General features: G+C 45.0%; 1 long non-coding RNA gene across 2 annotated transcripts; it reads left to right on the top strand.

Annotated features, from left to right (window-relative positions):
- Window positions 1–16,280: 16,280 nt before the first annotated feature.
- On the top strand, window positions 16,281–20,479 carry LOC107976147 (uncharacterized). 2 transcript variants are annotated; one of them, XR_001719820.2, is made up of 3 exons: window positions 16,281–16,778; window positions 17,749–17,836; window positions 19,806–20,479. It is a non-coding gene; the product is annotated as an uncharacterized LOC107976147 (long non-coding RNA). The 2 variants fall into 2 exon arrangements; XR_001719819.2 differs by lacking the exon at window positions 17,749–17,836.
- The last annotated feature ends 4,107 nt before the right edge of the window (window positions 20,480–24,586 follow it).

Consider the following 24,586-nt stretch of genomic DNA (forward strand, 5'->3'; position numbering starts at 1 on the left):
GAGAATGGTATGAACCTGGGAGGCGGAGCTTGCAGTGAGCTGAGATCAAGCCACTGCACTCCAGCCTGGGTGACAGAGCGAGACTTTGTCTGGAAAAAAAAAAAAAGAGATTAAAATCTCTTAATTCTACACCTAGGCGATTGGACTCTTCTTCTATGCCTGGGCACTGCACACAGCTGAGATTGTGACACTCATATGCATGCCCAGCCAACAGTATAAACTTCTTTCCTTCCACATAAACAGCCCACTGTTGAGGTTCTTAATCTCACACCCAAAGGCAGTGAAGTGGGGAAATCGACTCTCATATGTAGATTTGGTTCACATTTGGGTTTGTGACTCTCAAATCAACATTTAGCAAACCTGTGAGGCCATCACTCTACTAAGAAGACACAGTCCACAGGATGGATTGAGGCTCTCATGCTTGGATCCAGTCCACCATTGAGACTGTGACTCATGTAGTTATACCCAACATGACGTTTCACTGTGCCGAGCACCTAGCTGATGTGACTCCTTTTATTTCTGGGTTCTGTCTCCAGAGAATATTGTGAAATATTGCTAGGCCTTTCACCTAGATGATGTTACTATCTTACCTCGGCTCTTTCCTCAAGGAATATCGTGACATATTGCTGGACCTAGCATCTAGGTGATCTGACTCTTTTCTGTTGCTAGGGATCTGCCTAAAAAAAGGATTTAGTTGTATTGCTGGGCTTAACACCTAGGCAGTGTGACCCTCCCCTCCTACCTGAGTTCTTCATACATTGTGTATTGAGACATAGGGTCAGGTCCAACACCTAGGTTATGCAACTCTCCTTGATGGGCCCTGCCCTTAGGGGTATCTTTTTATTCATTGCCTAAGTTATGTGACTCTCCTTTTCTGCCAGAGCTTTGCCAGAAGTGGGGATTGTGACATATAACTGGACCCAGCACCTCGGTAATATGACTGTTCTTGTTTTACTGGCCTCAGCATATTTTGGGTACTGTGATATATCTCTTAGCCCAACACCCAGGGGCTGGGAGGCTTCTGCTTGGGCCCTGTCCACAGGGGCCTTTTGACATATTTCTGCATTTATCACCTAGGAGATGTAACTCTTCATTCTGCCTGAACCCTGGCCACGAAAAAAAAAAATTGTGACAGATTTTTTAGGCCACTAACCAGGTGATGTGAATTTCCTCTCCTACCTAGGCACTGCCCATAGGGGGCACTGTGACATATCACTGGGCTCCACACCCAAGGTATGTGATTCTTCTGCCTGTTCCCTGCCCACATAAGGCATTATAACATATTATTTAGTCCAAAACCCAGGTAATGTAACTCTCCTGCTTAGACCCTGACTACAGGGGGCACTGTGCCATATCTCTATGCACATCTCCCAGGTGATATGACACTCTTGTTTTGCCTGATCACTGCTCATGTGGGGGATTGTAAAATACCACTGGGCCAAGCACCAAAGTGACATTGCTCTTTTCTCTTTGGCTTGGCCTTGCCCTCAGAAGGCATTGTGACATATTGCTGGACCCAGCACCAACGTGATGTGAGTCTCTTTCCTGAACTCTGTCCACAGGGGACATTGTGACATATCTCTGGGCCTGTCAACTACTTGATGTAACTCTCTACTCTTACCTGGGCATGGCCTGTAGAAGAGATTGTGACAATTCCTTCCTGAAAGCAGAACACAGGCAGCCGAGTTACATAACCTGGACGCATGGCCTAGTGATAGTTCCCAATCTTCCTTGCGGGCAGGGTGCAGGTAGGAAAGTCATATCTTCTAAGTGATAGATGCAGATAAGTATCAAAAGGTCCCCACATAGGCAGGATCCATGCACAAGCCTCCCATCTCCTAGTGGTGGGGCCCAGCAATTTGTTACAACACCCAAAATATGTGAGGCCCAGGCAAAAGGAGAGAGTCACATCACCTAGGTGCTGTGTTCAGTGATATGTCACAATCCTTCTATTTGGCAGGGCTCTGGTGGAATAAGAGAGTCACATCACCTAGGTAATAAAGAAAAAGATATTTTAAAGTACTCTGTGGGCAAAACTCAGGCAGGAGAGTCACATCATGTAGGTATTGGACTCAGCCATATGTCATAACACACAATGAATACAGGACCCAGGCAAAGGAGGAGAGTCATATTATTTAGGTGCTGAGCCCACAGGTATATATCAGAATCTCACTTTTTGGCAAAGCTCAGATGTGAAAAGAGCATCATATCCAATAGTTGAGGGGCCTAGAGATATGTCAAAATGCCCTGGGTGGGCAGGGACCATGTGGAGGATTAAGGTAAAAGAGGAAAGTTACATCAAAAGTTTATAGACTAAAAAATACGTTGCAGTGCTCTCTGTGGGCAGGGACCAGGCAGAAGAATTACATCACTTGTGTGCTGAGGTCAGCAATAAGTCACTTTTTTTTTTTTCTGAGGGGGTTTGTCCAGAAGGAGAGGACCCAGAGACAGAGATATGTCAGAATCTTTCAAAAGCAAAGTGCAAGTAAGAATAGAGAGTCACATCAAATAGTTGATAAGCTTTGAGATATGTCACAATGTGTCTCCAGGCAAAAGAGCCACATGATTTTGGTGCTAGGCCCAGCAATAGGGCTGAATGCCTTTCCAGGTCAGGGCCAAAGCAAAACGGTAACATCCTGTTAGTGTTGGGTCCAGTGGTATGTCACAATTTTCCCTGAAGACAGAACCTAAAAACAATAGAAGAGCCACAATCCCCTCTGTTAGCATGAATCAGGAAGGGGAAGAGATTTATGTAACCTGGTTGATGGGTACACACATATATCACAATGTCCTCTGTAAGAAGTTCCCAGGCAGGGAAGTTTCATTACCTAAGTGTCAGGAATCAGGAAGGTGAAGAGATTTATGTAACCTGGTTGATAGGTACACAAATATGTCACAATGTTTCCCGTAAGCAGTGCCCAGGCAGGAGAGTTACATTACCTAAGTGTTAGACTCAGCAGTATGTCCCATTGGCCCATGTGGGCAAGGCACAGGCAGAAGAGCCACAAATCCTTGACACAGGGTGCAGCAATATATCATAATGCTCCCTGTATACAACACCAAGGCAGAAGAAAAGACTCACATAACTTGGGTGCAAGACCCAGCAATATGTCATAATTCTTCATGTGGGCAATGACAAGGCTTGAGAGTAGAGTCACACCACCAAGGTGCAGGGTCGAGCAATATGTCACAATTTTATCTGTGAGTTCACTGCAGGCAGCAAAGTCGAACCACTTAGGTGCTGGGTAAAGGTGTATGTCACAATCACACTTGCAGGAAGGTCCAGGAATAAGATCACAATCCCACACATGTCCTAGTTCTAGGTGGGAGTGTCAACATATCTTGTATGTTGGGTCCATCTCTCCCAAGAGGATTGACCGTACACTCATATCACACCCTGCTGACAGTAAAGATTGTTATCATTTCCCATGAACACAGCCCACTGTTGAGATTCTGAAACTCACACCTGGAGGCAGTCAAAAGTTGGAAAATTGACTCTCATATGTGGATCAGGTCCACAAGTGTTTTGGTGACTCTCGGGCTAAGATTCAGCAAACCTGTGAGGCTGTGACTCTACTAAGGTGAGACAGTCTGCAGAAAAGATTGAGGCTCCCATGCACTGATCCAGTCCACTGCTGAGATGATGACTCATGTACTTAAACCCAACATACAAGAGGTGCTGACTTTCATACCTAGAACCCGGACATGTGTGGGCTTGTTAATACCATCCCTGCACCTTCCTACAGGTGTGATAGTTAAATAAGTCTCTGCCCAGCTCTTAAGTGATTTGACTCTCTTGCCTGGGTCCGGCCCACAGTTCAAAATGTGCCATGTTGCTGGACCTGGCCCCTAGGTAATGTGATCTAGTCTCCTGTCTCAGCACTGCCCACAGTGGGCATTGTGACATATCACCAGGCCTTGCACCCAGGTGATGTGAGTCTTCTCTTCTGCTTTGGCACTGCCCAAAGTAGACATTGTTACATATCACCAGGCCTTGCACTCAGGTAATGTAACTGTCTTGTCATGGCCCTGCCTGCAGGAGGCTCCATGATGTCACTGTCTTCTTCTACCTGGTCTTTGCTCACAGCGGGTATTGTGACATATTGCTATGCCCAGAATCCAGCTGATGTGACTCTCCTCTTTTTTCTAGGTTCTGCCCACAAGGGAAATGGTGACATATCACTGTGCCCAGCACCAAGGTGACGTTACTCTTTTGCCTTGGCCCTGCCCTCAGAAGACATTGTGACAAATAGCCGAGCCCAGACCAAGGTGAACCTGCCTGAAACCTGCCCACAGGGTCATTGTGACCTATCTCTGGGCCAACCAACTATTTAATGTGTCTCTCCTCTCTTGCCTGGGACTTGCCCATAGGAAAGATTGTGACATATCTCTGGGCATAGGACCTAGGTGATATGACTTGCTGTTCTTGTCTGGGCAATTTCCACAGAAGAGGGAATGACTTATTCCTGGGCTCAGCATACAGGTGATGTGATTCTTCTGCCTGATCACTGCCCACAGGAGTTATTGTGACATGTCTCTGGGCCAATTACCTAGATAATGAGACTCTTCTCTTCTTTCTGGGACCTGTCCATGGCAGGGATGGTGACATATGGCTTGGCCCAGCACCTACCTTTTTTTTTTCCTTTTTTTTGAGATGGAATTTGTTTTCCAGGACGGAGTGCAATGGTGTCATCTTGGCTCACCGCTACCTCTGCCTCCAGGGTTCAAGCGATTCTCCTGCCTCAGCCTCCCAAGTAGCTGGGATTACAGGCGCCTACCGCCACACCCAGCAATTTTGTATTTTTAGTATGGATGGGGTTTCTTTGCCCCCCTTATTTAGGCGATGTGAATTTTTTTCTTGGGGCCTACCCTCAAAGGGTATTGTGACAAATTGCCAAACTCAGCACCTAGTTTATGTGACTCTTTTCTATTGCTTGAGCTATGCCCTGGAAGGGACTATGATGTACCACTGGGCCTAGCACCTAGGTGACATGACTTGCATCTTCTGCCTGGGTACTCTATATATTGTGTATTGTGACCTATGGCTTGGTCCATTGAGACTCTTCTGCATGGGCTCTGGCCACAGGGGTATTATGAAACATTTTTTTATTCATCACCTAGGTGATGTGAGTCTCCTCTTCTTCCTGGGCCTCACATATCAGTGGACCAAGCACCTCTGTGATTTGACTCTCCTTTTTTCTCAAAATCCACATACTTTGGATATTGTGACATATTGCTGGGTCCAAAACTTTCAGAATGGAAAGTTCCTGCCTGGGCACTGCCTTGTGATAAATATCTGCATTGTCACACATAGGGCCTTGTGGTATATATCCGCGTCTGTCACCAAGGAGATGTAACTCCCCTCTTCAGCCTGCATTCTGTCCACATGGAAGATTGTGACATATTCCTCTCCCAGCCCCCGGTTGATGTGACTCTCCTGCTCAATCCTTACCAACAAATGAGATTGTGACATATATCTTGGCCTAACTTATATGTGTGATGATGACTCTCATTCCTCAAATTAGCTAGTAAAAATAAATACTCTCTCTTATAGCTAGGCTGAGGGAAACAGGTAAGATGCTGGGTCTCCTCTTTGTACAAAGATCATAAAGAATTACCACTTTCTCCCACATTGTATAAAGCCCTTGGGTGATACAGAGAGCGTAAATTCAGGGGAAATTTTTCTTTTCATAGGCACACCCAGCCAACTATTAGCACTGTCACCTTGACACACGAAGAGAGCCCAATGGTGACATCCTCAATCCAACTTATGGATGCAGTCCACAGTTAGATTTGTGATTGCATATGTGAACATCTGAACATCTGGCCACAGTTGGAATGTTTACTCATTTCTTTTTCTCTTTTTTTTTTTTTTTGAGACGAAGTCTCGCTCTTGTCACCCCAGCCGGAGTGCAATGGCGCAATCTTGGCTCACTGCACCCTTCACCTCCTGGGTTCAAGCAATTTTCCTGCCTCAGTCTCCCCAGTAGCTGGGATTACAGCCACCTGCCCCCACATCTGGCTAATTTTTGTATTTTTAGTAGAAATGGTGTTTCACCATGTTAGCCAGGCTGGTCTCGAACTCCTGACCTCAGGCAATCCACTTGCCTCAGCCTCCCAAAGTGCTGGCATTACAGGTGTGAGCCACCACACCCAGCCCATGGTTACTCATTTCTAAACCGAGCTTATAGGCAGGTGAAGACCCTCCTATCTAAAGCCAGTCATTTTAAGAGACATTCAGTCTCATATCTGTGCTTACAACCACAGGTAAGATAGTGGTTATAAGCCCAAATACAGTTATAAACCTAGAGCATTGTGACATATCTCTGGATCCAAGTACAAAGGTTTCAGAGCAGATTGCAACTCTCATGCATACTGTGTGATGTCCTTAGTAAAACAGAGAGGGTCCCTACAGTATCCAGCACACAAGTAAAATTGTGACACTTGTATGCACACATGGCCAACAATAAAGACTGTCATTCAACCACATAAACACAGCCAATGTTGGGGTCCTGAATCTCACAACCAGAGGCACTCAAAAGTTGGAAAATTGACTCCCATACATGGATCTGGTCCACAGGTGGGTTTGTGACTCTCAGGCCAAGATTCAGCGAACCTGTGAGGCTGTGACTCTGTGAAGAATATACAGTGGACTTGAGGGACTGTGGCTCCCAAGCATGGATCCAGTCACCTGTTGAAATTGTGACTCATGTACTTGGACCTTACATACAGGAGGTATTGACTCTAATACCTAGGACCGGGACATGTACATAATTGTTAATTTTATCCCTGGACCTTTATGCAGGTGTGATTGTAAAATATTTCTTTGCCCAATATCTGAGTGATTTGACTTTCCTAGCTGGGCACAACAGGTGGAATTGCAACATATTGCTTAACTCAGAACCTACATGATGTGTCATTATTCTCCTGCCTTGGTATTGCCCACAGGGGCATTTTGCTATATCTCTGGGCTTTGCACCAAGGTTATGTGGGCCTCCCCTCCTGCTTTGGCACTGCTAACAGGGGTATTGTGACATGTTGCTGGGTTCTGCATCTTGGTACTAGATGGCTTCTCCGTGTGCCCTGTCCCCAGGAATAATTGTAAAATATTGGCTGGGTGCAGTGGCTCATGCCTGTAATCCCAGCACTTTGGGAGGCCAAGGTGGGTGGATCAAAATGTCAGGAGTTTGAGACCAGCCTTGCCAACATGGTGAAACTCCGTCTCTACTAAAAATACAAAAATTAACTGGGCATGGTGCCACGCACCTGTAATCCCAGCTACTCAAGAGGCTGAGGAAGGAGAATTGCTTGAACCCAGGAGGCGGAGGTTGCAGTGAGTTGAGATCATGCCACTGCACTCCAGCCTGGGCAACAGAGCAAGGCTCTGTCTCAAAAAAAAAAAAATTGTGACATATTGCTACGTTCAACACCCAAATGATGTAACTTTCCTGCCTCAGTCCTGCTTAATGGGGGCATCATGTTACATACCTCTGCACCTGTCACTCAGGCAACGTGACTCTCTTCCCCTGCCTGGTCCTTACAGAGGAGATTGTGACCTACTGCTGGGCCCAGCACCTAGCTGATGTGACTCTTCTCTTTTTCCTAGGTTCTACCAACAGGGAAGATTGTGACATATCACTGGGCCTAACACCAAGGTGTAGTTACACTTTTGCCTTGGCCCTGAACTCTGAAGTTCACTGTGACGTACTGCTGGGCCCAGCACCAAGGTAATGTGAGTCTCCTGCCTGGAGCCTGCACACAGGGGCTATTGTGACATATCTCTGGGCCCATTTACTATTTGATGTTACTCTCTTCTCTTACCTTGGCTTTGCCTGTAGGAGAGGCAAATCCCAGCACTTTGGGAGACCAAGGCGGGACATAACTCTGGGCCCAGCACCTAGGTGATGTGACTCCCTTTTCTGCCTGGATGGTGCTCACAGAAGAGAAAGTGACTTATTTCTGGGCCCAGCAGAGAGGTGATGTGATTCTTCTGCCTGGTCCCTGCCCACAAAACTCATTGTGACTTAACTCTGGGCCCATCACCTAAATGACGTGACTCTCCTCTTCTTCCTGTGTCCTGTACACGGTAAGTATTGTGACATTTCACCGGGCCTTGCACTTACTAATGATGTGATTTTTCTCTCATGCCTTGGGCCTGCCCACTGAGATAACTGACATAACTAAACTCAGCCTTTATGTTACATAATTTTCCTCTTTTTCTGAGTTCTACCAACAGGGAACATTGTAACATATCTCTGGATCCATCACCTGGATAATGTGACTCTTCTTGGGACCTATTCACAGTGAAAATTGTGACACATCTCTTGGGTAAGCAACTACATGATATGACATTTCTGTTATGCCTGGGCTCTGCCAACTGGGGTGATTGTGACATATAGCTGGGCCCAGCCCCTAGGTTATGTGACTCTCCCTTTGTTTCTGAGCCCTCCCCAAAGGGGAAATTGTGACATATATCTGGGCCTGTCACTCAGGTAATGTGACTGTCCTGCATGAGCCCTCTCCTCAAAGGGTATTGTGACATGTTGCTGAACCCAGAACCTGTGTGAATTGACTCTCTTCTACTGATTGGGCTCTGACCAAGAAAGAATTGTGACATATCATTAGGCACACCACCAAGGTAATATGACTCTTCTATTGTTTGGGCTTTATCCAATGAGGGATTTTGACATATTACTGGGCTCAGATCCAGGTGATGTGACTCTCTTTTACTGCCTGAACCTTGCATACATTGCATATTGTGATATAGGACTGAGGCCAACACCTAGGTTTTGTGACTTTTCTGCATGGGGCCTACACACAGGGGCATTCTGTCATATATTTTTGTTCATCACCTAGAAGATGTGACTCTTCTCTTTTACCTGGGCATGGCCAAAAGGGGATTGTGACTTTATTAGTCCATTCTCATACTGCTATAAAGAACTGCCCAAAACTAGGTAATTTATAAAGGAAAGAGGTTGAATTGACTCACATTTCAGCATGACTGGAGAGGCCTCAGGAAATTTACAATTATGGTGGAAGGCAAAGGAAAAGCAAGGCACCTTCTTTACAAGTTGGCAGGAAGGAGAAATTCTGAGCAAAGAAGGAAGAGCCCCTTATAAAACCATCAGATCTTGTGAGAACTCACTATCATGAGAACAGCATGGAAAAAACCACCCCCTCATTTAATTACCTCCACCTGGTCCCTCCCTTGACGTGTGGGAATTATAAAGATTACACTTCAAGATGAGACTTGGATGGAGACACAGAGCCAAACAATATCTTTGACATATTGGTGGACCAAAATCCTAGGTGATGTAACTCCCCTCTTTTTGCTTTGCCTGACATATTTTTGGTACTATGACATATTGCTAGACCCAGAACCTAGGGAATGTGAGTCTCCTGCTTGAGCCCTACCTGCAGGGAGCCTTGTGAAATCCATCCATCCCCTAAAAATTGCATCCATCACCTAAAAATTGTGACTCTTCATTTCTGCCTGCATTTTGCCAACAAGAAAAATTCTGACACATTTCTGCATGCAGCAACCAATAGACGTATCTCTCCTGCCTGGGCCTTTCCTACAGGGAGCACTGTGACATATTGCTGGGCCCAGCACCCAGATGAAATGATTCTGCTTCTTCTGCGTTGCTTTCTTTATTTTTTTTTAATTTTATTATTATTATACTTTAAGTTTTAGGGTACATGTGCACAACGTGCAGGTTAGTTACATATGTATACATGTGCCATGCTGGTGTGCTGCACCCATTAACTCGTCATTTAGCATTAGGTATATATCCTAATGCTATCCCTCCCCCCTCCCCCCACCCCCCAACAGTCCCCAGAGTGTGATGTTCCCCTTCCTGTGTCCACGTGTTCTCACTGTTCAATTCCCACCTATGAGTGAGAACATGTGGTGTTTGGTTTTTTGTCCTTGCGATAGTTTACTGAGAATGATGATTTCCAATTTCATCCATGTCCCTACAAAGGACATGAACTCATCTTTTTTTATGGCTGCAGAGTATTCCATGGTGTATATGTGCCACATTTTCTTAATCCATTCTATCATTGTTGGACATTTGGGTTGGTTCCAAGTCTTTGCTATTGTGAATAGTGCCGCAATAAACATACATGTGCATGTGTCTTTCTAGCAGCATGATTTATAGTCCTTTGGGTATATACCCAGTAATGGGATGGCTGGGTCAAATGGTATTTCTAGTTCTAGATCCCTGAGGAATCGCCACACTGACTTCCACAATGGTTGAACTAGTTTACAGTCCCACCAACAGTGTAAAAGTGTTCCTATTTCTCCACATCCTCTCCAGCACCTGTTGTTTCCTGACTTTTTAATGATTGCCATTCTAACTGGTGTGAGATGGTATCTCATTGTGGTTTTGATTTGCATTACTCTGATGGCCAGTGATGGTGAGCACTTTTTCATGTGTTTTTTGGCTGCATAAATGTCTTCTTTTGAGAAGTGTCTGTTCATGTCCCTCACCCACTTTTTGATGGGGTTGTTTGTTTTTTTCTTGTAAATTTGTTTGAGTTCATTGTAGATTCTGGATATTAGCCCTTTGTCAGATGAGTAGGTTGCGAAAATTTTCTCCCATTTTGTAGGCTGCCTGTTCACTCTGATGGTAGTTTCTTTTGCTGTGCAGAAGCTCTTTAATTAGATCCCATTTGTCAATTTTGTCTTTTGTTGCCATTGCTTTTGGTGTTTTAGACATGAAGTCCTTGCCCACGCCTATGTCCTGAATGGTATTGCCTAGGTTTTCTTCTAGGGTTTTTATGGTTTTAGATCTAACATTTAAGTCTTTAATCCATCTTGAATTAATTTTTGTATAAGGTGTAAGGAAGGGATCTAGTTTCAGCTTTCTACATATGGCTAGCCAGTTTTCCCAGCACCATTTATTAAATAGGTAATCCTTTCCCCATTGCTTGTTTTTGTCAGGTTTGTCAAAGATTAGATAGTTGTAGATATGCAGCGTTCTTTCTGAGGGCTCTGTTCTGTTCCATTGATCTGTATCTCTGTTTTGGTACCAGTACCATGCTGTTTTGGTTACTGTAGCCTTGTAGTATAGTTTGAAGTCAGGTAGCGTGATGCCTCCAGCTTTGTTCTTTTGGTTTAGGATTGACTTGGCGATGTGGGCTCTTTTTTGGTTCCATATGAACTTTAAAGTAGTTTTCTCCAATTCTGTGAAGAAAGTCATTGGTAGCTTGATGGGGATGGCATTGAATCTATAAATTACCTTGGGCAGTATGGCCATTTTCACGATATTGATTCTTCCTACCCATGAGCATGGAATGTTCTTCCATTTCTTTGTATCCTCTTTTATTTCATTGAGCAGTGGTTTGTAGTTCTCCTTGAAGAGGTCCTTCACATCCCTTGTAAGTTGGATTCCTAGATATTTTATTCTCTTTGAAGCAATTGTGAATGGGAGTTCACTCATGATTTGGCTCTCTGTCTGTTATTGGTGTATAAGAATGCTTGTGATTTTTGCACATTGATTTTATATCCTGAGACTTTGCTGAAGTTGCTTATCAGCTTAAGGAGATTTGGGGCTGAGACAATGGGGTTTTCTAGATATACAATCATGTCATCTGCAAACAGGGACAATTTGACTTCTTCTTTTCCTAACTGAATACCCTTTATTTCCTTCTCCTGCCTAATTGCCCTGGCCAGAACTTCCAACACTGTGTTGAATAGGAGTAGTGAGAGAGGGCATCCCTGTCTTGTGCCAGTTTTCAAAGAGAATGCTTCCAGTTTTTGCCCATTCAGTATGATATTGGCTGTGGGTTTGTCATAGATAGCTCTTATTATTTTGAGTTACATCCCATCAATACCTAATTTATTGAGAGTTTTTAGCATGAAGGGTCGTTGAATTTTGTCAAAGGCCTTTTCTGCATCTATTGAGTTAATCATGTGGTTTTTGTCTTTGGTTCTGTTTATATGCTGGATTACATTTATTGATTTGAGTATATTGAACCAGACTTGCATCCCAGGGATGAAGCCCACTTGATCATGGTGAATAAGCTTTTTGATGTGCTGCTGGATTTGGTTTGCCAGTATTTTATTGAGGATTTTTGCATCAATGTTCATCAAGGATATTGGTCTAAAATTCTCTTTTTTGGTTGTGTCTCTGCCCGGCTTTGGTATCACGATGATGCTGGCCTCATAAAATGAGTTAGGGAGGATTCCCTCTTTTTCTATTGATTGGAATAGTTTCAGAAGGAATGGTACCAGTTCCTCCTTGTACCTCTGGTAGAATTCGGCTGTGAATCCATCTGGTCCTGGACTCTTTTTTGTTGATAAGCTATTGATTATTGCCACAATTTCAGAGCCTGTTATTGGTCTATTCAGAGATTCAACTTCTTCCTGGTTCAGTCTTGGGAGGGTGTATGTGTTGAGGAATTTATCCATTTCTTCTAGATTTTCTAGTTTATTTGCATAGAGGTGTTTGTAGTATTCTCTGATGGTAGTTTGTATTTGTGTGGGATCGGTGGTGATATCCCCTTTATCATTTTTTATTGCATCTATTTGATTCTTCTCTCTTTTCTTCCTTATTAGTCTTGCTAGCGGTCTATCAATTTTGTTGATCTTTTCAAAAAACCAGCTCCTGGATTCATTAATTTTTTGAAGGGTTTTTTGTGTCTCTATTTCCTTCAGTTCTGCTCTGATTTTAGTTATTTCTTGCCTTCTGCTAGCTTTTGAATGTGTTTGCTCTTGCTTTTCCAGTTCTTTTAATTGTGATGTTAGGGTGTCAATTTTGGATCTTTCCTGCTTTCTCTTGTGGGCATTTAGTGCTATAAATTTCCCTCTACGCACTGCTTTGAATGTGCCCCAGAGATTCTGGTATGTTGTGTCTTTGTTCTCGTTGGTCTCAAAGAACATCTTTATTTCTGCCTTCATTTCGTTATGTACCCAGTAGTCATTCAGGAGCAAGTTGTTCAGTTTCCATGTAGTTGAGCGGTTTTGAGTGAGTTTCTTAATCCTGAGTTCTAATTTGATTGCACTGTGGTCTGAGAGACAGTTTGTTATAATTTCTGTTCTTTTATATTTGCTGAGGAGTGCTTTACTTCCAACTATGTGGTCAATTTTGGAATAGGTGTGGTGTGGTGCTGAAAAAAGTGTATATTTTGTTAATTTTGGGTGGAGAGTTCTGTAGATGTCTATTAGGTCTGCTTGGTGCAGAGCTGAGTTCAATTCCTAGGTATCCTTGCATTTCTTTCAACAAGAGATTTTAAAGTATTCTCTGCCACACATACAAATGATGTGACTCTCCTGTCTGGTCCCTGATTTCAGGAAAGGTTGTGAAATATTCATGGCCTAGCACCTAGGTGATGTGGCTGTCCTGCTCACTTCTTACTGAGGGGAGGGATTGTGACATATATCTTGTTTCAGCCCACAGGTGCAATAATGACTATTATACCTTGAACCAACCAACAGGAGAAATACCTTCTATTATATTTAGGCTTAGGGAAATGAGTACGATCATGGGTCTCCTCTTTGTAGAAAGGTCATAATAAGTTACCACTCTCCTATATCATATAGAACATTTGGGTACTACAGTGTTCTTGCAGATCCCAGAACACAAGTGAGATTGTGTTATTATATGTGCATTTCACCAGCCATTAGAATTTTTACCCTCAGACATAAACATAGCCTACTGCTGAGGTCCTGAAATTCACACATGAACACAGTCCACAGTTTGAATTGTAACTGTCATATCTGGAAAACAAGCCACAGTTGGAATGGTTACTCTTTTCCTGTTGACTGTGTCCAGATAGGAGAGTCCTCACCTGCCTATAAGTTGGGTTTAGGCTTATAAGCAGGTGAGGACTCTCCTTTCTGGACACAGTCAATAGGAAAGATATTGACTCTCATAATTGGGCTTAGGGCCGCAGGTACAGTCATGGGTCCTTTCCAGCATGCAGGAATCAGAGCAAAAGTGGACTCTCATGCATGTTGTATAAAGCCCTCAGTTGGTACAGAAAGTATTCTAATAGGGCCCAGCACACAAGTGAGATTTTGACACTCATATCCACACTTAGGTGACTGTAAAGATTGTCTTTCTCCCAAATGAACACAGCCCACTGTTGAGGTCCTAAATCTCACACCCTGAGGTGGTTGAAAGTTGGAAAATTGACTCTTATACTTGGATCTGTTCCACAGATGGGTTTATGACACTCAGATTAAGATTCAGCACACCTGTGAAGCTGCGTCTCCACTAAAAAGACACAGTGCACAGGACAAAATGGGGCTCTCAAGCATGGATTCTGTCAGCCATTGAAATTGTAACTCGTGCACTTAGAACCACCATACAGGAGATGTTAACTCTTATACATAGAACTGTGACACATGTGAAATTGTTAATCTCATCCCTGGACCTTCCTGCAGGTGTTATTGCTACATAGGCCCCAGTGCAACACCTGAGTGATTTGACTCTACTGCCTTGACCCAGCCCATGTATGAGATTGTGACATGTAACTGGACACAGAACCTAGGTCATGTGACTCTATTTTCCTTCTGTAGCACTGCCCACAGAGGGCATTTTGACTTCATTGAGACTTGCACCCGGGTGATGTGTCTCCTCTCACGCCTTGATACTGCACTGTAACATATCACTTGGTCCTATGCCTATTTGATTTAACTTTCTTGCCTAAGCCCTGCCTATACAAAAATTGTGACATATCATGGGCCTATCACCCAACTGATGTGACTATCTGGTCCTGGCTCACAGGGGAAAATGTAACATATGGCTTGGTCCAGTACCTAGCTGATGTGACTCTTTTCTCTTCTGAGGTTTTGCTTGCTGGGGAGATTGTGACATCATGCTGGGCCCAACATGATCATAATGTTACTCTTTTTCCTAAGCATTGCCCTCAGAAGGCATTGTAACATATTAGTGTTACCAGCACCAAGGTGACGTGTGTCTCATATTTGAACCCTGCCCACCTGGGGGCATTGTGGCATATCTCCGGGACCATCAACTATTTAATTTAACTCTCCCTGCTTACCATGTCTTTGCTCATAAGAAATGTGGTGTTGGCCTGGTGCGGTGGCTCAAGCCTGTAATCCCAGCACTTTGGGAGGCTGAGGCAGGTGGATCACAAGGTCAGGAGATTGAGACCACCCTGGCCAACATGGTGAAACCCCGTCTCTACTAAAAATACAAAAATTAGCCTGGTGTGGTGTCGTGCGCCTGTAGTCCCAGCTACTCAGGAGGCTGAGGCAGAAGAATCGCTTGAACCTGGAAGGCAGAGGTTGCAGTGAGTCGAGATCTTGCCACCGCACTCCAGTCTGGGCGACAGAGCGAGACTCCGTCTCAAAAAAAAAGAAATATGATGACATATCTCTGGGCCCAGTACCTAAGTAATGTGATGCTCCTCTCTTGCCTGGGCCATGCCCAGAGAAGAAAGAGTAATATATTGCTGTTCATCTCCTAGGTGAAGTGACCTAGCACAAAGGTGATGTGATACTCTTGCCTGGTTCCTGTCAATAGAGCTAATGGTGATATATCACTGGGCCCATAGCCTAGATTATGTGAGTCTCCTTTTCTTCTTTGAACCTGTCCACAGTGGAAATTATAAAATATCACCAGGCCTCGCATTCAATTTTTCTGACTCTCCTGCTTGTGCCGTGCTTACATGGGGCATTGTGACATATTTCTGAATCCAACACGAAAGTGATGTTACTCTCTTGTCAGAGCCCTGCCTACAAGGCATATTGTGACATATCTCTGCATCCATCACCCAGGTGATTTGACTTTTTTCTCCTACCTGGTCCCTAATCACAGAGGGGATTGTGACAAATTACTTGGCTCAGCACCTACATCATGTGACTGTCCACTCATGCCTCAACCATGCTCACTAGGGTGATTGTGAAATATAACTTGGCCTATCCCATAGGCTTTATGACTTTCTTTTTCTTCTTCCTTAGCCTTAATGCAGGATGCATTGTGATATACCTCTGGGCCTCTCACCTAGGTGATGTGACTCTCCTGCCTGGGCCCTCCCCTTAGGGTGTATTGTGACATATTGCTGGACCCAGCACCTAGGTGATGATGTGACTCTCTTCTACTGCTTGGGTTCTGTCCAAGGGATTGTGATGTATCACTGGGCCAAGAGGCTAGGTGATGTGACTCTCCTCTCCTGCCTGGGCCCTGCATACATTTTACATTGTGACATATGGCTGGGATCAAAACCTAGGTGATGCAACTCTTTTGCCTGTGCTTTGCCCGCAAGGATATTATGACATGTTATTTTGTTCATCACCTAGGTGATGTGACTCTTTCCTTCTGCCTGGGCCCTGACAAAAAAGGGGATTGGAGTGTGTCACTTGACCCAACACCTAGGGGTGATGTGACTGTCTTATTTGCCTGCACCTTGCATATATCGGGTATTGAGTCCTATGGCTGAGCCCTACATGAATGGGATTTAAGACTCCTGCCTTGGCCCTGCCAACAGGGGGCATTGTAAAGTATCCCTGCATCTGTCACTGAGATGTGACTCTCCTGTTCTGCCTGCATCCTGCCTATAAGGAAGATTGTGACATATTGCTGGGTCCACGATTGAGACAATGTGTCTTTCCTGCCTGGGTATTGCCTACAGGGAGCATTGTGACATATCACTGGGCCCAGCATGCAGGTATTGTGACTCTGCTTTCTTTGCCCTGATTTCCAGAAGGAATTGTGACATTTCCCTGGCCTGGTACCCAGATGATGTGACTCTCCTGGTGCCAGTCCTCAGGGAATATTGTAACACGTCTTTTTCCCAGCACCCAGGTAAACTTACTCTCCTGCTTACTCTCTACCCACAGCTGGAATTCTGATATATATCTTGTCCAAGCTCAGAGGTATGATGATGACTTTTGTTCCTTGAGCCTGCCAATATGAGCAATGCTGTCTCTTGTACTGAGGCTTAGTGTAACGGGTAAGACCCTGGGTCTCCTCTTTATATAAAAGTTATGGGCAGCCTGGCGCGGTGGCTCAGGTCTGTAATCCCAGCATTTTGGGAGGCCAAGGCGGGTGGATCATGAGGTCAGGAGTTCAAAACCAGCCTGGCCAAGATGGTGAAACCCCATCTCTAATAAAAATACAAAAATTAGCTGGGCGTGGTGGCGGGCGCATGTAATCCCAGCTATTTGGGAGGTTGAGGCAGAGAATTGCTTGAACCCGGAAGGCGGAGGTTGCAGTGAGCTGAGATGGCACCACTGCACTCCCGCCTGGGCGACAGAGCGAGACTCCATCTCAAGAAAAAAAAAAAAAAAGTTATGGGAGCTGGGCGCAGTGGCTCACGCTTGTAATCCCAGTACTTTGGGAGACCGATACGGGCAATCTCCTGAGGTCAAGAGATCAAAACCGTCCTGGCCAAAATGGTGAAACCCCATCTCTACTAAAAATATAAAAATTAGCTGGGCATGGTGGCACATGCCTGTAGTCCCAGCTACTTGGGAAGCTGAGGCAGCAGAATCGCTTGGACCTGGGAGGTGGAGATTGCAGTGAGCCAAGATCGCGCCACTGCACTCCAGCCTGGCAACAGAGTGAAACTTCATCTTTAAAAAAAAAAAAAGTTATACGGGATTACCACTCTCACATGTTACATAATGCCCTTCAGCGATACAGTGAGTGTCATCACAGGGCCAAGCACAAAGGTGAGATTGTCTTTTTTGCATGCACACCCAGCTGAATATTAGGATTGTCACCCTCACACATGAAAAGAACAAATTGGTTAAGTCTTGAATCTCACACATAGATGCAGTATGCAGCTGAATTTTTGACTCTCACATGTGAACATCCAGCCACAGTTGAAATGGCAACTTATTTTTAAATCCAGGTCATAGGTAAGTGTGAACTCTTTTATCAGAAGCTAGCTAATTAGGCTGGGCATGGTGGCTCACACCTGTAATCCCAGCACTTTGAGAGGCTGAGGTGGGCAGATCACCAGAGGTCAGGAGTTTGAGACCAGCCAGGCTAATGTGGCAAAAACCCATCTCTACTAAAAACACAAAAATTAGCTGGGCATAGTGGCATGTGCCTGTAATCACAGCTACTCAGGAGGCTGAGGCTGGAGAGTTGCTTGAACCCAGGAGACGGAGGTTGCAGTGAGCTGAGATGTACTCCAGCCTGGGTGATAGAGTAAGACTCTATCCCCACCACCCCCCAACCCAGAAAAAAAAAGAAAGAAAGAAACAAAGAAAAAGAAACTAGCCAATTGGAAAGGTATTTACTCTTATACATGGGCTTAGAGCCACAGGTATGATCATGGGGCCAGCACAAAGATCTCAGACCAAATTACAACTCTCATGCATTCTGTATAAAGCTCTTGGGTGATAAAGGGAGTGTTCTCACAGAGCTCAGCACAGAGTTGAGACTGTGACACTCCTGTACAGCTACACTGTAGTAAAAACTGGCATCCTTCCACATGAACACAACCCATTTTTGAGGTTCTGAATCTTCCACCCAGAAACAGTCAAAATCTGGAGAATTGACTCTCTCTCTCTCTCTCTTTTTGAGACAGAGTCTTGTTCTCTCATCCAGGCTGGAGTGCACTGGCACGGTCTCAGCTCAGTGCGAACTCTGCCTCCCAGGGTCAAGCGATTCTTGTGCCTTAGCCACCCAAGTAGCTGTGATTACAAGCATATGCCACCACACCCGGCTAATTTCTGTATTTTTAGTAGAGAGGGAGGTTTACCATGTTGGCCAGGCTGGTCTCAAACTCCTGGCCTCAAATGATCCACCCACCTTGGCCTCTCAAAGTGCTTGGATTATAGACATGAGCCACCATGTCCAGCTGAAAATTGACTCACACATCGATTTGGTCCACATGTGAGTCGGTGACCCTCAGACCAAGATTCAGCACGTGTGAGGCTGTGACTCTACTAAGGAGGTCACAGGAGGAATTGAGACTCTCATGCAGAGATTAAGTTTACCATTAAGATTCTTACTCATAGCCGGATGCAGTGGCTCACACCTGTAAACCAACACTTTGGGAGGCAGAGGCGGGCAGATCACCTGAGGTCAGGAGTTCGAGACCAGCCTGACTAACATGGTGAAACCCTGTCTCTACTAAGAATACAAAAATTAGCCGGACGTAGTGGTGAGTGCCTGTAATCCCAGCTACTCAGGAGGCTGAGGCGGGAGAATCACTTGAACCTGGGAGGCGGAGGTTGCAGTGAGCCGAGATCGTGCCATTGCACTTCAGCCTGGGTGACAGAGTAAGACTCCATCTCAATAAATAAATAAATAAAACTAAAATAAAAAAAATTTTAAAAAGATTTTTACTCATGTGCTTAGACCAATCACACACAAGGTGTTGACTCTCACACCTAAAGCTGGAACATGTGTGGGATTGTTCATCTCATCCCTGGACTTTCCTACAGGTGTGGTTCTGACACATGCCTGTGCCTAGTATCTGACTGATTTGACTTCCCTTCCTAGGGCACGCCCACAGATGGAATTTTAATATTTCTCTGGGCCCAAAACTCAGGTGATGTGATCTATACTCCTGCCTTGGAGCTGCCCACAGAGAGGACATTTGTGACATATTGCTTGGCCTCTGAGCCCAGGTTATGTGACTCTTCTGCCTGTGCCCTGCCCACATTGACCATTTTGACATATTGCAGTGTCCAAGACCCAGGTGATGTGACTCCTCTGCCTGGGCCCTTTTTACAGGGAGCGTTGTGACATATCTCAGCACTCATCACTCAGGTGTTCTGACTCCCTTTTCCTGCCTGGTTTCTGCTCACAAGGGGCTTTTTACCTATTGCTGAACCCTGCACCTAGCTATTGTGACTTTTTTCTTCTTCTTAGGTTCTGCCCACAAGGGAGATTTTGACTTATTGCTGTCCTCAAAATGAAGGTGATGTGACACTTTTGCCTTGCACCCACCCTTGAAGACATTGTGACATATTTCTTAGCTCAGCATCAAAACGATGTGTCTTCTTAGTAGACTCTGCCAACATGGGGCATTGTGACATATCTCTGGGCCCATCAACTATTTGATGTAACTCTCTTCTCTTACATGGACTTTGCTCACAGAAGAGACTATGAAATATCTCTGGGCCCAGCAAATAGGTGATGTGACTCTTCTCTACTGCTTGGGCTCTGCTCATGAGAAAATTGTGATGGATTGCTGAACCCAGCACCTAGGTAATGTAACTCTCTTCTCTTGCCTGGGCCCGGCATAAATTGTGTATTGTGACATGGGGCTCGATCATAAACCTAGGTAATGCTACTCTCTTGCATTGGCTCTGCCCACCGGGGTATTATGACACAACTTTTCATTCATCGCCTAGGCGATGTGACCCCCCCTTCTGCTTGAATCTTGCCAAAAGAGGAAATGATGACATATCACTATACTCAGCACCTAGGTGCCATGACTTGCCTTTTTCCCCAGGCAATGCATATATTGGGAATTATGACATATCACTGGACCCAACATGTAGGGAATAAAAGACTCCTGCCTGTGTTCTGCTGACCTAGAACCTTGTGAAATATCTCTGCATCTGTCACCCAGAGAATCTGACTCTCCTTTTCTGCATGTACCCTGTCCACAAGAAAGATTGTGACATGTCACTAGACCCAATAACCAGGTGGTGTGTCTCTCCTGCCTTGATCTTTCTCACAGGGAACTTTGTGAAATATCACTGGGCCCAGCACCCAGGTGATGTGAACACTGCTGGCCTGTGTCCTGCTTTCAGGAGGGGATTGCAAAATATCCCTGGCCAAAAACCCAGATGTTTTCTGGGTTTTGTCCCTGTCCTCAGGGGAGATAGTGACATAGGCCTAGCCCAGCACCCAAGTAATGCGACACTCTTTTTTTGCTCACTTCCTACAGGTGGGATTGTGACATATATCTGGGGCCAGGTCACAAGTACAATGATGACTCTCAAATCAGCCAATAGGAGAGATACTATTACTCATAGCTAGCTTAGAAAAACAGGTAAGATCCTCGGTCTTCTCTTTGTATGAAGGTTATTCAAGACTACTGCTCTCTTGCATATCACATAAAGCCCTTGGGTGGTAGAGTGTGACATTCCAGAGCCCAGCACACAGGTGAGATTGTGTTTCTCATATGCACACACCACCAACCATAAGGATTGTCACCCTCAAACATGGACAGACCCCACTAGTGAGGTCCTGAATCTTACACGGAGACATAGTTCACAATTGGAATTGTGATTGTCATTTGTTAACATCTGGCCACAGTTTGAATGGTGACTCACTTCTAAACTTACCACATGGGCAGGTGATGACTCTATTATTTTCACACAGCCAATTGAAAAGATGCTGACTCTCATACCTGGGCCTAGGATCACAGCTACAATCATTGGTCTGTACCAGCATGAAGGTATCAGAGCATATTGTGACTCATGTGTATGTTATATAAAGCCCTCGAGTGGTATAGAGAGTGTCCTAACAAGGCCCAGCACACAGGTGAGATTGTGACACTGGTATGCACACTAAGTTGACAGTAAAACTTGTCATCTTTCACATGAACACAGCCCACTATTGAGGTTCTAAATTTCAGACCCTTAAGCAGTTAAAAGTTTTAAAATTTCTTCTCATACCTGGATCTGATCTCCAGGTTAGTTGGTACTGTCAGAAACAAATTCAGCACACCCGTGAGGCTGTGACTCCACTAAAGCAACACAAATCTGCAGAAGGGATTGAGGCTGTCATGCGCAGATACAGTTTACCAATGAGATTGTAACTCGTGTAGTTAGACAAAAAGCACAGAAAGTGTTAATACTCACACCTACAACCAGGACATGTGTGGAATTGTTAGTCTCGTCCCTGGACTTTCCTGCAGGTGTGATTGTGAAATATACCTCTGCTCAGCACCTGAGTGAATGACTCTTCTGCCTAGGCCCAGCCTGGAGACGGAATAGTGACATATGGCTGGACCCACCATCTACTTAATGTGACACTATTCTCCTGCATTTGATGCTGCTCACAGGAGGCATTTTGAAACATTGCTGGGCTCTGCACACAGGGGATTTGAGTCTCCTCTCCTGCCTTGGTGCTGGTCACAGAAGAATGTTGTGACATATAACTTGGCCCTTCACCCAAGTTATATGACTCTTCTGCCATGCCCTGGCCACCTTGGCCATTGTAACATACTGCTGGGTCCATTACCAGTGTTATGTTGCTGCTGGGCTCTTCCTACAGGGGGCATTGTGATGTATCTCTGCACCCATTACCCAGGTGTTGTGACTATGCCTTCTTATTGCTAACAGAGGTGATTGTGATCTTTCACTGGGCCCAGTACTTAGTTGATGTGACTCTTTTTGTCTTCCTAGGTCCTGCCAAGAGAGGAGATTGTGTCATATTGCTGGGCCCAACAAAAAGCTGACATTACTGGCTGGGCGTGGTGACCCATGCCTGTAATCCCAGCATTTTGGGAGGCTGAGGAGGGTGGATCATGAAGTCAGGAGTTCTAGACCAGCCTGGCCAAGATGGTGAAACCCTGTCTCTACTAAAAATACAAAATTAAAAATTACAAAAATACAAAATTAGCCAGGCGCAGTGGCAGGTGCCTGTAATCTCAGCTACTTGGGAGGCTGAGGCAGGAGAATTGCTTGAACCTGGGAGGTGGTGCTTGTGTAAGCTGAGATTGCGCCACTGCACTTTAGCCTGGGCAACAGAGCAAGACTCCGTCTCAAAAAAAAAAAAGAGCTGAAGTTACTCTTTTGCTCAGCCCTGCCCTCAAAAGGCATTGTGACATATTGCTGAACCTAGCACCAAGGTGATGTGAGTCTCCCTGTAAACCCTGCCCACAGGTGGCATTGCGGCATGTCTTCTAGCCCATCAACTATTTGATGTCATTCTCCTCTCTTACCTTGGCTTTGCTCATAAAAGAGATTGTGACATATTTTTAGGCTGAGAACCTAGGTGATGTGACTCTCTTCTCTTACCTGGGCCATGCCTACAAAATAAAGTGGCTTATCACCAGTACACAGGTGACGTGATTCTTCTGCCTGGTCCCTGCCCACAGAGGTAATTTTGACTTATCTTTGGGCCCATCTTATAGATGATTTGACTTTCTTCTTACTGGGATCTATCTATGGTTAGAATTGTGACATATCATTTGGCCCAGCACCTGTGTTATGTAACTTTTTTTCCCTGAGCTCTACTAACAAAGGTCATTGTGACATATCTCTGGGCCCCTCACCTAGGTGATGTGAATCTCCTGCCTCATTCTTTCCCTCAGAAAGTATCATGACATATTTCTTGACCCGGTATCTAGGTGATGTAATTCCCTTCTACTGCTTGGGCTCTGCCCAAGTAGGGATTGTGATGTATGCCTGGGCCCAGAACCTAGGTGACATGACTCTCCTCTCCTTCCTGGGTCCAGTATACTTTGTGTATTTTGACATATGGCTGGGACCAACATCTAAGTGATGTGACTCTTGCCTTGGCCCTGTCCACAGGTGTATTATGACATATCTCTTTATTCATTACCTAGATGATGTCACTTTCTTCTGCTGCCTGGGCCACGTCAAAAGGGAGGATTGGGACATATTACTTGACCCAGGAGCTAAGTGACATAACTCTCCTATTTGCCTGGGCTTTGCATATGTTAGGTATTGTAACAAATCACTGGGCCCTACATTTATAGAATTGGAGGCTTCTGCCTTGGCCCTTTCCACAGAGGGACTGTTTACATCTCCCTGCATCCATCACCTAGAAGATGTGACTTTTGTTCTTCCTGCATCCTGCCCACAAAGAAGATTGTGACATATTGCTGGGTCCACCATTAAGGTAATCTGCCTCTCCTGAGAGGGTGTTGCTCATACTGAGCATCGTAAGATATTACTGGGCCCAGAACCCATGTGACGTGACTATGCATTCTGTGCCTTGCTTTCAGGAGGGGATTGTCAAATAAGATCCCTCCCTGAGCACCCAGGTAATGTGACTCTCCTGCTAATGTGACTCTCCTGCCTGGTCCCTGTCCTCAGGGAAGATTGTAACATATCCCTTGCCCAGCACCCAGGTGATGTGACTCTCATGCTTGCTCTCTACTGGATTATGACATATATCTTGGTCCAGCTCACAGGAGAGCTGACGACCCTCTTCCTACAAGCCAGCCAATGTAAGAGATACTGTCATAGCTAGGCTTAGTGAATTAGGTAAGAGCCTGGGTCTCCTCTTTGTATGACAGCTATGGAGAAAGCATTGTGACATATTGCTGGGCCCAGAACAAAGGTGATTTGAGTCTCTTACCTAGACCCTGATTACAGGGACATTGTGACATATCTCTGGGTCCATCAACTATTTGATGTGACTCTCCTCTGTTCCCTGGCCTTTGCCTATAGAAGACATTGTGACATATCTCTGGGCCCTGCACCAGGTGATTTGGCTTGCCTTTTCTGCCTGGGCCATACCCACAGATAAAGGGTGACTTATCACAGAGCCCAGCACACAGGTGATGTGGTTCTTCTGTCTGGTCCCTGCCCACAAGGGTTATTGATACATATCAATACATATACATATCTGTGGCCTCAACATGTAGATGATGTGACTATTTTCTTTTCTTTTTCTTTCTTTTTTTTTTTTTTTTTGAGATGGAGTTTCGCTCTTGTTGCCCA

This window comes from Pan troglodytes, chromosome 6 (genome assembly GCF_028858775.2).
Source record: "Pan troglodytes isolate AG18354 chromosome 6, NHGRI_mPanTro3-v2.0_pri, whole genome shotgun sequence".
NCBI classification, from domain to species: domain Eukaryota; kingdom Metazoa; phylum Chordata; class Mammalia; order Primates; family Hominidae; genus Pan; species Pan troglodytes.